Source organism: Rattus norvegicus, chromosome 19, assembly GCF_036323735.1.
Source record: "Rattus norvegicus strain BN/NHsdMcwi chromosome 19, GRCr8, whole genome shotgun sequence".
In the NCBI taxonomy this organism is placed as follows: domain Eukaryota; kingdom Metazoa; phylum Chordata; class Mammalia; order Rodentia; family Muridae; genus Rattus; species Rattus norvegicus.
In genome coordinates this window covers 43,570,002-43,582,808 of record NC_086037.1, presented here as the reverse complement: position 1 = coordinate 43,582,808, position 12,807 = coordinate 43,570,002, and the positions used below count along the sequence as shown (strand labels likewise).

The following is a 12,807-nucleotide window of genomic DNA, read 5'->3' as shown; positions in this document are numbered from 1 at the left end:
AAGGTACCAAAGAAATCAAGGTCCAGATTCCTTGATCTTAGAGTTCCATTGTCTAGAACTCTGAAAGAAACGTTCCCTTGTATAATCCATCCAGTTTCCTGTTGTCTTGCAGCAGCCCTATAAAACAAAGACAGCCATCTTGTATATAGTTTCCATCTTTCTGGGGCCTCAGTGTTCGGTCCCTTCTTACAGCCCAGAGTGCAGTGAGCAGGGACTGGTTCTCGTATAGTCAGTTATGACATCCCTGCACAGTGGAGCACACTGATTGGTTCTCATGCCGTCACACATACACTTCCTGGCATTTTGAATGCTTTGTTCAAGCTGTCTTTTGCTTCTTTCCTTTTCAAGGGGGGATGATTGAGAGAACATAAAAATCAGTATAGAGCTTATAATTCTATAACTCAAGTAAAAATGCCAACCATCACCCCACTGTCAATGTGTGCATACACTCAGGGGTCAGCTATTTTTAACCCTCTGGAGAATAAGTCTACAGATCTCTTCAAATCCCCAAATGTGTTTATGACCATAAGAATATTAGTATCTACCATCCAATTATATTTGAAATATGATTGAATTTGAAATATGTAATTTACATGCGATTCTAGAAAATATTATGCAAAGTGAGAGCAGAATATTTATCTTCAATAAATGTAAAATCATATTACACTCGCTTCATTTTAAAAACATCTCTTATCTAATTTACCATGGAAAAGAAAAAAGTAAACTGTCTGTAAAAATTCTAATTTCTTCTTCAAGCTTACCCAGGAGGGAGTCCCACATCAGGAGATTACAAAATGCGATTTCTCCTGGGACAAGTCACCCTAGTGCCATCAACAATGGTGAGAAGCATCCTAGATCATTCCTTGCTCATACAAGCAGAGTCACTTTCACAGAAGGACCCTGGCACTCTCCTGGCTGTTCTTCTCCACTTCCTACTTCCTGTTGTGACAACGTTCAAGAAAGCAGAAGGAAGAGAAGCTAGTAGCAGAAGGACAAATCCTGTCCTCTCATAGGGCAATTCACATACCTTCCCTTCTAATCCAGTCCGCTGCTCCCACCCATCTCGTTGCTATTGTCCTTGCTTGACTTGGTAACCTGACTACTATCCTTGGTTGAATGGATTAGGGACTGTGGCAATCATTGTGCTTCAGTGTGAATTGGCAATTGACCCATAAATCATGAATTTCAAGGGATATTGGTAGCCATGTAGCAATACATATCAAGAAGCAGAGAAACTCTGTGGAAACAAAGAAGGGGGCAGTACTGAAGCAGAGAATGAAATGGGAAGGAAGTCCCTATGGAATATCTGTTTTCAGTTTTCCAAAGCCTAGCTCCATTCTGTTAATGGCTTCCATGAGATAGTCAACTTATTTTAGAATAATTCATCCTCTTTGCTTAAGTTAGGCCAAGTTTTTATTTCTAACAACATTGTTTTTGACTTAAGTACACATTCAAAAGAGTATCTAAGCATACAAATTACAAAATTTAATTTACAATGTTAACTTTAAAAATTTGGGGAAAAACCACTCCTATAGACAAATGACAAATGGACCAAGAAAGGAATCAGGGAAATAAAACTTTTCAAAAAAATTCCAAATAATATAAAATATCTTGGAGTAATTCTAACCAAACAAGTGAAAGACTTGTGTGACAAAAATGTCAAGTCTTTGAAGAAAGAAACTGAAGATGTCAGAAGATGGAAAGATCTCCAATGCTCATGGATTGGCAGTATTAACATATTAGAAATGAGCATCCTACCGAAAGCAATCTACATATTCAGTGCAATTCCCATCAAAATCCCAACACAGTCTATAGACTTTAAAAAGACAGTTCTCACTCTCTTTGCTCTTGCTTTTACTCTTCCCTTCCCTTCCCTTCCCTTCCCTTCCCTTCTCTTCTCTTCTCTTCTCTTCTCTTCTCTTCTCTTCTCTTCTCTTCTCTTCTCTTCTCTTCCCTTTGTTCCCTTGCCCTCTTCCCCTCTGTCCCTGCCTCTTCTCTCCCTATCCTCCCCTTCTCTCCACATGCTCATGGCTGGCTTTTACTTCTCCCCTCTTCTACTTTTCTTCCCTCAGTAAACCTCTCCACATGGAAAAAAAGACAGTTCTCAACTTGATAAGGAAAAACAAAACAAAACAAAAACCCAGGATAGCTAAAACAATCCTGAACAGCCCCCAAAATTGCTAGAGGTAGTTGATTTTAAGTTGTATTGCAAAGATATAGTATTAAAGGTCACATGGTATTGGCATAAAACTGACATGTTGATCAATGGAATTAAACTGAAGACCCAGATATAAATACACACACATATGAACTCTTGGTGATCTTTGATAACGAAGCCAGAAACACCCACTGGAAAAAGACAGCATCTTCATCAAACGGTACTCGTCAAACTGGCAGTCTGCATGCAGAGGAATGCATCACCCAGAATCAAACTCAAGTCTAAATTGACCAAAGACTTCAACACAAACCAGATACACTGAACGTGACAGAGGAGAAAGTGAGAAATACCCTTGAATGTATTGGTACAGGAGATGACTTTCTCACCAGAACACAGAAAGCACTAAGATAAAGTTAATAAATGGAACCTCCTGAGACTGAAAGGCAAAAGATACTGTCAAATTGGACAAAGCAGCAGTCCACAGAATAGGAAAAGATTTCACTCATATAGAGGTTTATTATTTAAAATATACAAAGAACTAAAAAAAACCTCTAACATGAAAAACCAAATAATGCAATTACAAATGGAGTACAGATCTAAACAGAATTCTCAATAGAGGAATCTCAAATGGCCAAGAAACACTTAAAGGAATGTTCGATGTCCTTAGCCATTGGGAAATGCAAATCAAAACTACTCTGAGATCCCGTCTTATATCTGTCAGAATGGCTACGATCAATAACACATAGCACTGATGGTTCATGCTGGTGAGGGTGCAGAGCAAGGAGGACATTTGTCATTTCTGATGGGAGTGCAAACTCCTAAAACCATGAGGGAAATCAGTATGGCAGTTCCTGAGAAAGTTGGGAACTGATCTACCTCAGGACTCTGCTGTACCAGTCTTGGGAATATACCCAAAGCATGCTTCCTCCTACCACACATAAGGACACTTGCCCAACCATATTCATTGCATTTATTCATAACAACCAGAAACTGGAAACAACCTAGATGTCCCCAAGAGAAAAATGAGTAAGAAAATGGGGTATGTTTACACAATGGAATTATTACTCAACTGTTAAAAGCAATGGCGTCACGAATATGGCAGGCAAGTGGACGGAACTAGAAAAATTACCCTGAGTGAGGAAGATAAATATGGTATGTATTCACTTATAAGGGGATATTAGCCATTAAGAAAATGATAACCACGCTATATAATGGACCCAGAGAAGTCAGGTAAACAGGAGAACACTAGCAGGGGATACATGGCTGTTAAAATAATTTTTAAATCCATTTTTTCTTTCCAGCCCTGGCTCTGGAAATGACAACTTTGAGACTAATTATTTATTATCAAATGCCCAGGCAACAAGGGTTTGGCTCATACCCTGTCCAGTTCCTAACTTACTTAACCCATGTCTACCACGTGGTTAGCTGCGTCTCTTTCAGTCCCGACCGGCTTCTTTCTTCACATCCCTCTCCTCACATTCCTTAGCATGTTCCTGAGTTAACTGCTGCTTCCTGCTAGTTTACTTCTGTCTCCCTGACCAGTCCTTCTCTGCTCTCTCAAATCTTTCCCCGATTCCTCTTTTATTCTCTAGATGTCTCCCAGAATCCTATTTCCTACTTCAGCTCATTGGCCATCAGCAGTTTTATTGACTGATGGTGTTTATAAGAGATTCTCTCTACACACAGATCCCCCAGAGAAATAGAGTAGATATAAGGGCAGACTGGGAACAGGTAGGGTTGTGTGCAGGTTGCTGGAGATCAGGCAGCTGTGGATGGGGTGGAGGGAGCGATTTCGGAGAGAAATGGCTAGGATTGGGAGGGCTTTGGGGCAGATAGTGTGAAAATGAGTGCAGTGGAAGCTTCCTAGACTGTGAAGATGATCCTAATGAGGAGGCCTAGCAATGGGTGTTATGGGATCTCAATTGGCCACCTTTTGCACCTAGGCAAAGCTTCCCTTGGTGAGACTAGAGTGCATTCAATTGAGTGGTTGGCTAAGAGGATCCCATGGGAATGCCCAAATGGTCCAGACTATTGCTAAGACAAAAGGCTGCTCTCCACAAACTGACAGCAGGGCTCCATTGCTGAAGACAGCACCCACACAACTCATTCAACATGGAGAAGTCAAGCTGGTATGTATATGGAACCCCCACTCCTATGTTCTAGTCTGTTTGGTATGGGAAAGTTCTCTGCAGGTTACTGAAAATGTACACTAATTCAGTCACAGAAACTTTGACCTATAATCTGTCCTGCGTATGTATGTATGTATGTATGTATGCATGTATGTATGCATGTATGTGTGTATTATGTACACATATATAACTTGTGGCCAATCAATTTCTGATTTGATCTATGACCCACCTCATGGAAAGAACTCATACCCAACACAGCTCAAGTGACTGAGAACCAAAATCTAAACAGCGTAGAGATCTGAGGGGAACCTCAAAGACTACCAGAAATGATTACTAAGGATATTCTGCTATACTTGTAGATAAATACCTTACCCGGTCAGAGGCTGCCTCTGGCAGCATATGGGAAGAGATGCAGAGACCCGCAGTCAGACATTATGCAGAGAAGAGTCTAAATCGGAGGTCTCCTTCGGATCCCTCCCCTTAGAGACAGAAAGATTGTAAGAGGCAGAGAGCATGCCTCTTGGAGAAAAGGCCCTTGGAATCAACTAAGTAAGGCACATAGGAGCTCCCAGACCGAAGCAGCAAGCACAGGGCTTACACAGGCCTGCAGTAGTCTTTTGAATATGTATTATAGTTATTAGCTTAGTGTTTTAAGGGACTCCTGAGTCCCTGCTCTTGGGACTCTTTTCCTCCTGTTGGGTCGCTGTGTCCAAGTTTGATATCATAGTTTTTGCTTCATATTACTTATTTCATTTCGTCATGTTTGGTGGTTGTCTCTCGGAAGCCTATTCTTTCCTAATGAGAGACAGACAGGGAGTAGATACAGTGGGGAGGAGCTGTGGGGAAGAGCTGAGAGGAGTAGAGAGAGGGTAAACTATAACCAGGACATATTGTTTGAGAAAAAAAATCTATTTTCAATACAAGAAAAAAGTGGGCAAAACCAAAGACTTGCTTTGCTGTGTATTGTAAAGGTAAATGGACAATTATGGTTAGGGACAAAGTCTGATGCCACCCATGGTGCCTGCCGTATTTCAGAAGAAACTTGGAATAATGAATCGTTAGAGTACAGATGCTCACAGATGGCCTCTCTAAAGATAATATATGAATGAAAAGTGAGCGAACCACCTTACTGCATAGGAGGTGCGACACCAGTCATGGCCCCTGGCTTGATTTTATTGCTTTGGAGAGCATATTCTCTCCTGGGAATCACCTTTAACTTTTGGATATACAAAGGTGCTTCGAAAGGAAATGAGAAAATAGTCTGGCCTTCTCTGGCAAATGGAGTTGCATTTCAGGAGCACAAATGGCCCAAACTCCAAGGCTTGTGAGAGCAGAGGCTGAGTGAGTTTAAACCAGAGAAACACCGGAATCTTCCAGACCTGAACAGGGAAAGTGCCACCAAATAACCAAAACAGGTACATAGCAGGCTGGTGGGAACCATCCAAACACTGTGTGGTGCACAGGTCTGGTAGAATGTCCCCCTCTTTTTATTTTAAACGTTCTAGTTGATATACATAGAAATGCCACATCCTTCTGTGAAGGAGATTGGCAGAACGACCTGTGTCTGAACTTTGATCACACTGGGGCTTGTGAGGGGCATCTCACTTTGAGTGTTCCTGTCCAGTCAGTAACTCAGCTTGTCAACTCTATTTTACAGGGAACAGTTTACTGGTTCTGACACTTCTATGGCAGCTTCTAACTGTGTTGTCTAAGAGCTCCATCTTCGTTTTGCACTTAAGTTTTTCTTTCTTCTGAAGCCAGAGAACAGACGCATTAGTGGTAGTTCTAGTGAGGCGAAGCTCTGGAGCTCTGGTTTCAGTGTCTTCCATTCTGTGTATTTTTGTGGCTGAACGACTGCCAGTGGATGAGCTGCACCGTCTTTCCAGAGATTGCATGAACATGGCTGACAACTGAATGTGTTACAGGCACATGGCAACTCTTCAAGAGTGACTCACAACCTGACAGGGTCTGATGGACAAGTTGGTCCTCAGAATTCCACTTTCCCCCCTTCAGTTCAGCTGTGATGGCTGAGCAGAACAGAAATGAACTGGAGAGAAGGCCAGGGAGGGCTTTGGGTTCTAGAGTGAGAGGAAGCCAATACAGCTTCTGCCTCACAGGCGTTGTCGAGTCAGCCTTTAGACATTTCTGGGAACTATGGTGTGTTCAATACTACCCTAATCTCTGGGACTGTAGACACTAAACAAAATATCTGAAAGCCAAACTAAACCAATCAAACATCCAACCAAACCAAACCAAACTAACCAATTCAACTAACCAAACCTAACCAAACAACTGGCCAACCCAAACCAATCAATCAAACAACCAAACCAGCCAAACAAACCAACCAACCAACCAACTAACCAACCAACCAACAAACCAATCCAATGAACTAACTAACCAAACCAGCCAAGCAACCAACCAACCAGACTAACCTAACCAACCTACCAACCAGCTAACCAACTAACCAAACAACTAAACCAACCCACTAACCAAAATAATCACCCAAACCAGCCAACCAACAACCAACCAAATGAACTAATCAACCAAACCAGCCAACTGACCAAAGGAATCATCCCAACCAACTTACCAACCAGCCAACTAACCAAATTAACCATCTAAACCAGCTAACCAACCAACTTAACCAACCAATCAAACAAGCAACCTAACCAATCAACCCACTCACCCATCAACCAATCTACCCACCAACCCAAACCAGCCAACCAACACAAACCAGCTAACCAACCTAATCAACCAAAGGAAACAACCAAAGACACACCCCCACTAACTCTACCTCCCCCCACTCTCTCTCCCGTCAGTCACCAAACAAAGTCTCTGCCCTCATCATCAAAGATAATATCTAGTAGCAAATACTTGGGAAGTAAATGGATGACTAGATTCAGGCCGTGACAGCAGGGGTGACAGCTGGGGGCAGACACAGCTTCCCATTTTGTAATACTGTAATACTGTTAAGCACTGCCTTAACCCAAATTGATTTCATTGACTTTAAGATTCCAGGCTCTTTGTCTGACAAATGTCACACTTGTGTACAAGCGTTTGTACTTTATTTAGAATGCCAGTTTAAAGGGTTGCAAGGGAAAAAAAGGACCAGTGTGCTCTAAGGTAAGCTCTAAGGATTACCTCTGAGCAGAGTGGTCAAAGCCTCTCCAAGAAAGCCGCCAGGTGGCACCTGTAAGGCGCAGATGGGGACAGCCATTGCCCCACCCCCATAGCCCGGACTATCCAGGCTACCCCTCACCCCGCGGGCTTGTTCGCGAGGAAGTGGGGGAGTTTCAGTCTCTTTCCAGACAGCGTGATTACACACCCAAATTTTCTGACACCTCAAACACACCGAGGGCGGATTGTCTCCACACAACCAGGCTGTCAAAGGCACGAGCCGAGCCGGTGGTTGGGAGCACTCACCACTCTGCAAGGTGGGGAGTGGCTGTGGGCTGCCCCTGTGCCCGGGTCTGCTCAGCCCGGGTCTAGAGAGAAACACTGGCAAGGGAGAAGCAGTTCTCAGGACCGTGACACGCAGAAGTCACCAGAACATGGGACAGAGCTTCACAGTCCTATAACGCCTTAATCCTCCTCCGGGGACAGTCAGTAGGAACCAGTCTGAGCCACCTTCGCTTGTCCTTTTACATTTCCCCCTTTGCAGCCGCTTCTCCTGGCCGAGTCGCACTGTGTCTGCCTTGGGACATCCCCCGTTTCGCCCCCGTGATCCCGCACCCCAGGGTGGGCAGCTGCCCCTAGAGACAGCACAGTCTGAGTGGCGGGTATCAGTAAACAGAACCAGCGTGTTGTGGTCATTTCGAGCTGTGCGGTCAGGCTACCAACTCCATCTGTGGCAGGGAGACAAGCTGCACCGGTTGCGAGACTGCCGCTGCTCCTCTTTGGTGGCTGGTTGGTGACATTGGGAGGAGACCGCTCAGAGGGAGTGAGCCAACGACGACGAGGAAGAGAGGCAGGGCGTTGGGGGTGGGGACGTGGCGACAGTGCCAGGGGGCGTGTGAGCTGCGGGCGAGGAGCAACTTCTCCCGGGCGGGCGCGCGCTGCGGGGCGGCGGGCGGAGCGTGAGCTGCCAGCCCGGAGCCGGGAGCGGGGAGCCGGGAGCCGGGAGGCTCGGTCGGCGCCCTGCACGCAACCATCCTCCGGGTTCCCAGCCCCGGGTGCTGAGCTCGCCGCTATAAATAGCAGGTTACAGCTTCTGCTTGGGCGCACTCGCTCTCACTGGAGAAGGCTGGAAAGTCAACCTGAAAAGTGTCTGCCGCTGCTATCGCCCCCTACTCAGCCTCTGCAAGAGGTAACATCCTGCCTGGGATCCTGGGGCTCCCGGGAGGGAATTTTGCAGGGTGCGGCGGGTGAGGATGGGTGAATCCTGAGGCTGTGGTCTCACGCTTCGGAGAGCTCGGGGTGGTGGTGGTGGGGAGTACGTCCTGCCTGAGAGGCAGCTGGTATGTTTCTTATCAAGTTTCCCAGCTTGCAGCCACTATGGTCCCTTCAGCCTTGCCTCCCCCAGGGGGGGTGGCTTCTGGGGGTACCCCTGTGACCCTGATTACTATCTAGTGGAGCTCGCTCGGTCTGGCTCTGTGAACACACACACACACACACACACACACACACACACACACACACACACACACGCTCTGGCCCAGCTGACCTACCCAGGTTATGACCCCCTGAGCGGTCCTTAAAAGATGCTGCAGGGACAGGGAGTACTTAGAGGCTGCTTCTCAACCCTAGTCCCAGCCATGCTTGTTTCAAAGGAAGTGGTCCTGGTCCTTAGGACTTGGAAGGGATGCTGGGGTCGCAGTTGACTAAAGAGCTAGACATGGCCATCTCTAGCCCCACCTTCAGCAACTCTTGCCCACCCCACCCTCTACCCCCTCCCCAAGCCAGGCCTGTTCCCCTTAGGCTACCTTCATGTTCTCTCTCCTTGCCCCAAAGAGGAGTCAAGGAGTTAGAAAATCGGGGCCTCAAAGTAAAAGTGGGTGGTGAGAGGATCACCTGGAGTCTCCAATTGACACTGCAGCCTCCTCCTGGCCCCTCTGGCAGGGCAAGGAGCCTGAGTAAACCCAGGAGCCCGTTTCTAGTATGGACTTTGAGGATTGCAAACAGCTAGTTCTAGGTGATGCCTGCGAGAACCAGAAGCAAACACCTGGGTTCGCCCCTCTGGGGAGGTGGTTTCTGCCCTGAGGACACCCAGTGATTTCTGTTTGGAGACAGAAGCTCTCTAGGTGAGGATGTGCATACTGATGAGTTAGTTGCAACCACACAAAACTTACTGGAAAAACCCAGAGGAGAGCAAGGCGGCAGTTGCTGTTAGGGGACCGAGGTTTCTTAAGGGCAAGAACACTCAGTTGATTTTGTGGTTCCAGCAGCACCAACTTAACCAGGGAAACCCTGCAGGACACTACCACACTGGTGTTTATGATATCGAATGCCTTCTCTGTTTATCTTACTTTATGTTGTTCCCTCTCCTGATCCCAGCTTCCTCGCTCTTTCTAAAATGACATTTGAGGTCATTATGTGGGTAATACGTTTTGCTTACATTTCCCCTCAGTATGAAAGAAGTTATTTATAAATGTGTAGCTCTATAAAATACATGAACGTGCAGAAGACAGGGATGAATTCATCTCCTGTACGATGGGCACTAGGTGGCCCCTTCTATAGGTGGACTTCTGCATTTAGAGGACCTTGCTTGCACAGGAATTTTCTTAATGAGTTCTGGAATCAGAATGATAGCAATCTGACTTGGTTCAAAGACTCAGCGACAGAGTAGCTGCCTGATGCTGGGCTAGAGGTAGACTTAGGAGAGGTTTGGACAAGTGGGCACTGTCGGCTCCCTCAGTGTGGGAAGAAATACATTAGCTCATGTTCTTTGGGATATACTCCAGGGAGACATTCACATGAAATCACAGTAATTGATCAGTGCCTCTGGGCTCAGCACATGGCCCTTAAACTCAAACCTGTAGGAGTTCAGTAAGTTAAAATGCTCCTACAGAAAAAAAAAGAAAGAAAGAAAGAAAGAAAGAAGAGAAAGAAAAAAAGGGGGTGGGGTGTTTTATGAGAGTCCTGTGTGTGTGTGTGTGTGTGTGTGTGTGTGTGTGTGTGAGAGAGAGAGAGAGAGAGGGAGGGAGAGAGAGAGAGAGAGAGAGAGAGAGAGAGAGAGAGAGAGAGAGAGAGAGAATGTGTGTCTCTGAACCATGCTATAGCTTGTGGATTTTCTTTGGCTTTTTTCCCTTCTATTTTTGGTTTTCATTTTGTCCTATCTTATTTTATTTTACTATTATCCTTTGGATGCCTGTTTTCCAATGAGAGACAGAAGGGGTGTGGATTCAGGTGAAAGGGAATGGGGGATCTCTTAGGAGTTGGGGAGGGGAAACTGCATTCAGAATATTATGTATGAAAAAAACTATTCTCATTAAAAGAAAAAATAGAAAAAAAGAATTTTTTTCCTGTGAGTTTCTCTCAATTGTGACTTAAGAGATTGTCCTTGAAAGGTTATGAAATGTGATTGTGATGACAGTCTAGAGGCTCTTTGCCATTGGGAAACATTTTCTGATTGATTTTTAACACACTAGATTGTATTCTCACCGATGAGGTAAACCAGTATTTATTTGTGATAAACTAATGGCCAATAGTGTATTTGTTACAGGGCTCTGTTCTGACAAAGAGAGAAGAGCTCAATAAACTGAGTCTTGACCCTCAAAACATGTAAGGAATCGTCAGAGTTCTGGGCAGAAGGTACTCTGATGCTCTCGGTTCCTCTCTGAGGATACAGGTCAGCTGAATGACTTTGAACCTTACAGGATTTTTTTGTTTTGTCAAAGTACTACCTGGCTTTAGTACCATAAGCAAGTCAGTCAGCTTTGCAATTACATTTTAGTTTTCGGAAATGGAAAGTGAAATTAAGCTCTGGAGAACCTGATTGTTCTACACCATGCAAATTTAAAGTTCTTGATTTAAAGATTCCGAAACTTTGCAGTGGCTTCTAGCACTAGTCAGGCCAGTCCCCACATGGGCAGTGGTTAACTTCCATGGCTTTCAGGCAAAATCCTAGAAGGTGAGTCCACAAGAGACAGGAACAGCTGCCAAACCATCTTATCTCTTAGCAACCAAGTAGACCTCAGCTTCCAGGTAAGCCTCCAGCATCTGAAAACGCAAAGTCCAAAGAGGAGAAAATTGTAATTAGTATAAAAGTGCTCACTGAGTATCTGCCATGTTTGCTTTGTCCTCTCAGCGGTGCTAATGGTTAGAGAAACAAGTCTCGTATGTTTTACAATCTGCGCGGAGTAAACGCCTGTTGTTCGTTCATACAGCATTTCCAACTTGAACATGTCATCGCATGTTCAAAGCATGCATTTTCTATATTCTGTATCCTATTCTTTTAAAGTGACTGCTCTCTCTAAAGGCCTGAGGAACGCACTCCAAAATCCACGTTATTTTTGTTCTCTTCTTGTGATGTTGCTTAGAAATCTCTACCCGAGAACCCTTGTACTTTAATATTCAAATTGTTCAATACAGAATTTCAGCACCAACACTCCTCTGTAGATAAATCTAAATGATATATATAACTGAATTTTTGCATGTAAGATTCATGCAGTCTTTGTGCTTCAAAACTTTCGTTGTAGTATATACCTAGGAGAGATATTTAGACAGTGGAAAACTTGCAAGGAAGCTCCCAGAGTTTCAGACTTAGCCATCATTGGAGTCAAGTTATCTCAGTTCATCCTCTTCACAGGTTTTACTGATTTATCAGCTAGTTAAAATGACTTTAAATGCTCATGGCGAGGCTGGAGAGAAGGCTTGGCACTTTGCAGGGGACCTAGGTTTGATTCCCAGCATCTACATTGGCCAACTCACAAGGGCTTTTAATCTCCGTTCCAGAGTATCTGACACCCTTTCATGACCTTGTTCAGATACCTAGATACACATGGCACACACAAAGCCCATACAGGCACACATACATGTCCACATACAGAAGAAATGCTCTGCTGTTTTATGGATTCCGACTAAATCACAGACTGGTCAGCCTGTGACCGTTGAAGGATCTGCCTTTATCCAAGGCACTCTGGTGGCCCGTACCTTCTACACTGTGAGTATCTCATTCTAGTCAATCTGCACAGGGCCTGTGGACTATGGCTGTGGAGTCTTGAATTTGCATCTTTCCAGTTGTCTGTAATTTTGCTGCCTTGTGGGTATCATCACAGCGCAGGGCAGCCCTCTTCAGTAATGTTTCCCAAACTTGTCTTTTGAGGCCTACTTGGAGGAAGTCTGCCTGCGTTAGGTAGCAATTGTTGCTATGTGCCATGGTGGCATGTTGGGGACCATGCAGACAGGTAAGTGAGTGAGTAAAGGACATTGGGAATTTCTCAAATCATAGCGCTTTGATGGAATTTCCTTTGGCAGTCATTTAAATGAATAATTTTTATGGGGATAGAGAAAACACTTTAAAGAGGAGTTTTGTCTATCATTTATCTATTATCTATCTATCTATCCATCTATCTATCCATCCAT

The 12,807-nt window shown here is 44.7% G+C and overlaps 1 protein-coding gene across 7 annotated transcripts in view; it reads left to right on the top strand.

Annotated features, from left to right (window-relative positions):
• The first annotated feature begins 7,769 nt into the window (after positions 1 to 7,769).
• Inpp4b (inositol polyphosphate-4-phosphatase type II B) overlaps positions 7,770 to 12,807 on the top strand; it is a 750,330-nt gene continuing 745,292 nt past the window's right edge. For 3 of the 7 annotated variants that reach the window (XM_017601163.3, XM_063277734.1, XM_039097428.2), the window contains exon 1: positions 7,773 to 8,590. The gene's annotated coding sequence lies outside the window, so the exon portion shown is untranslated. Of the gene's footprint in view, positions 8,591 to 12,807 lie in introns of all 7 variants that reach the window. The other 4 variants (XM_017601165.3, XM_039097430.2, XM_063277739.1 and 1 more) reach the window with 4 other exon arrangements.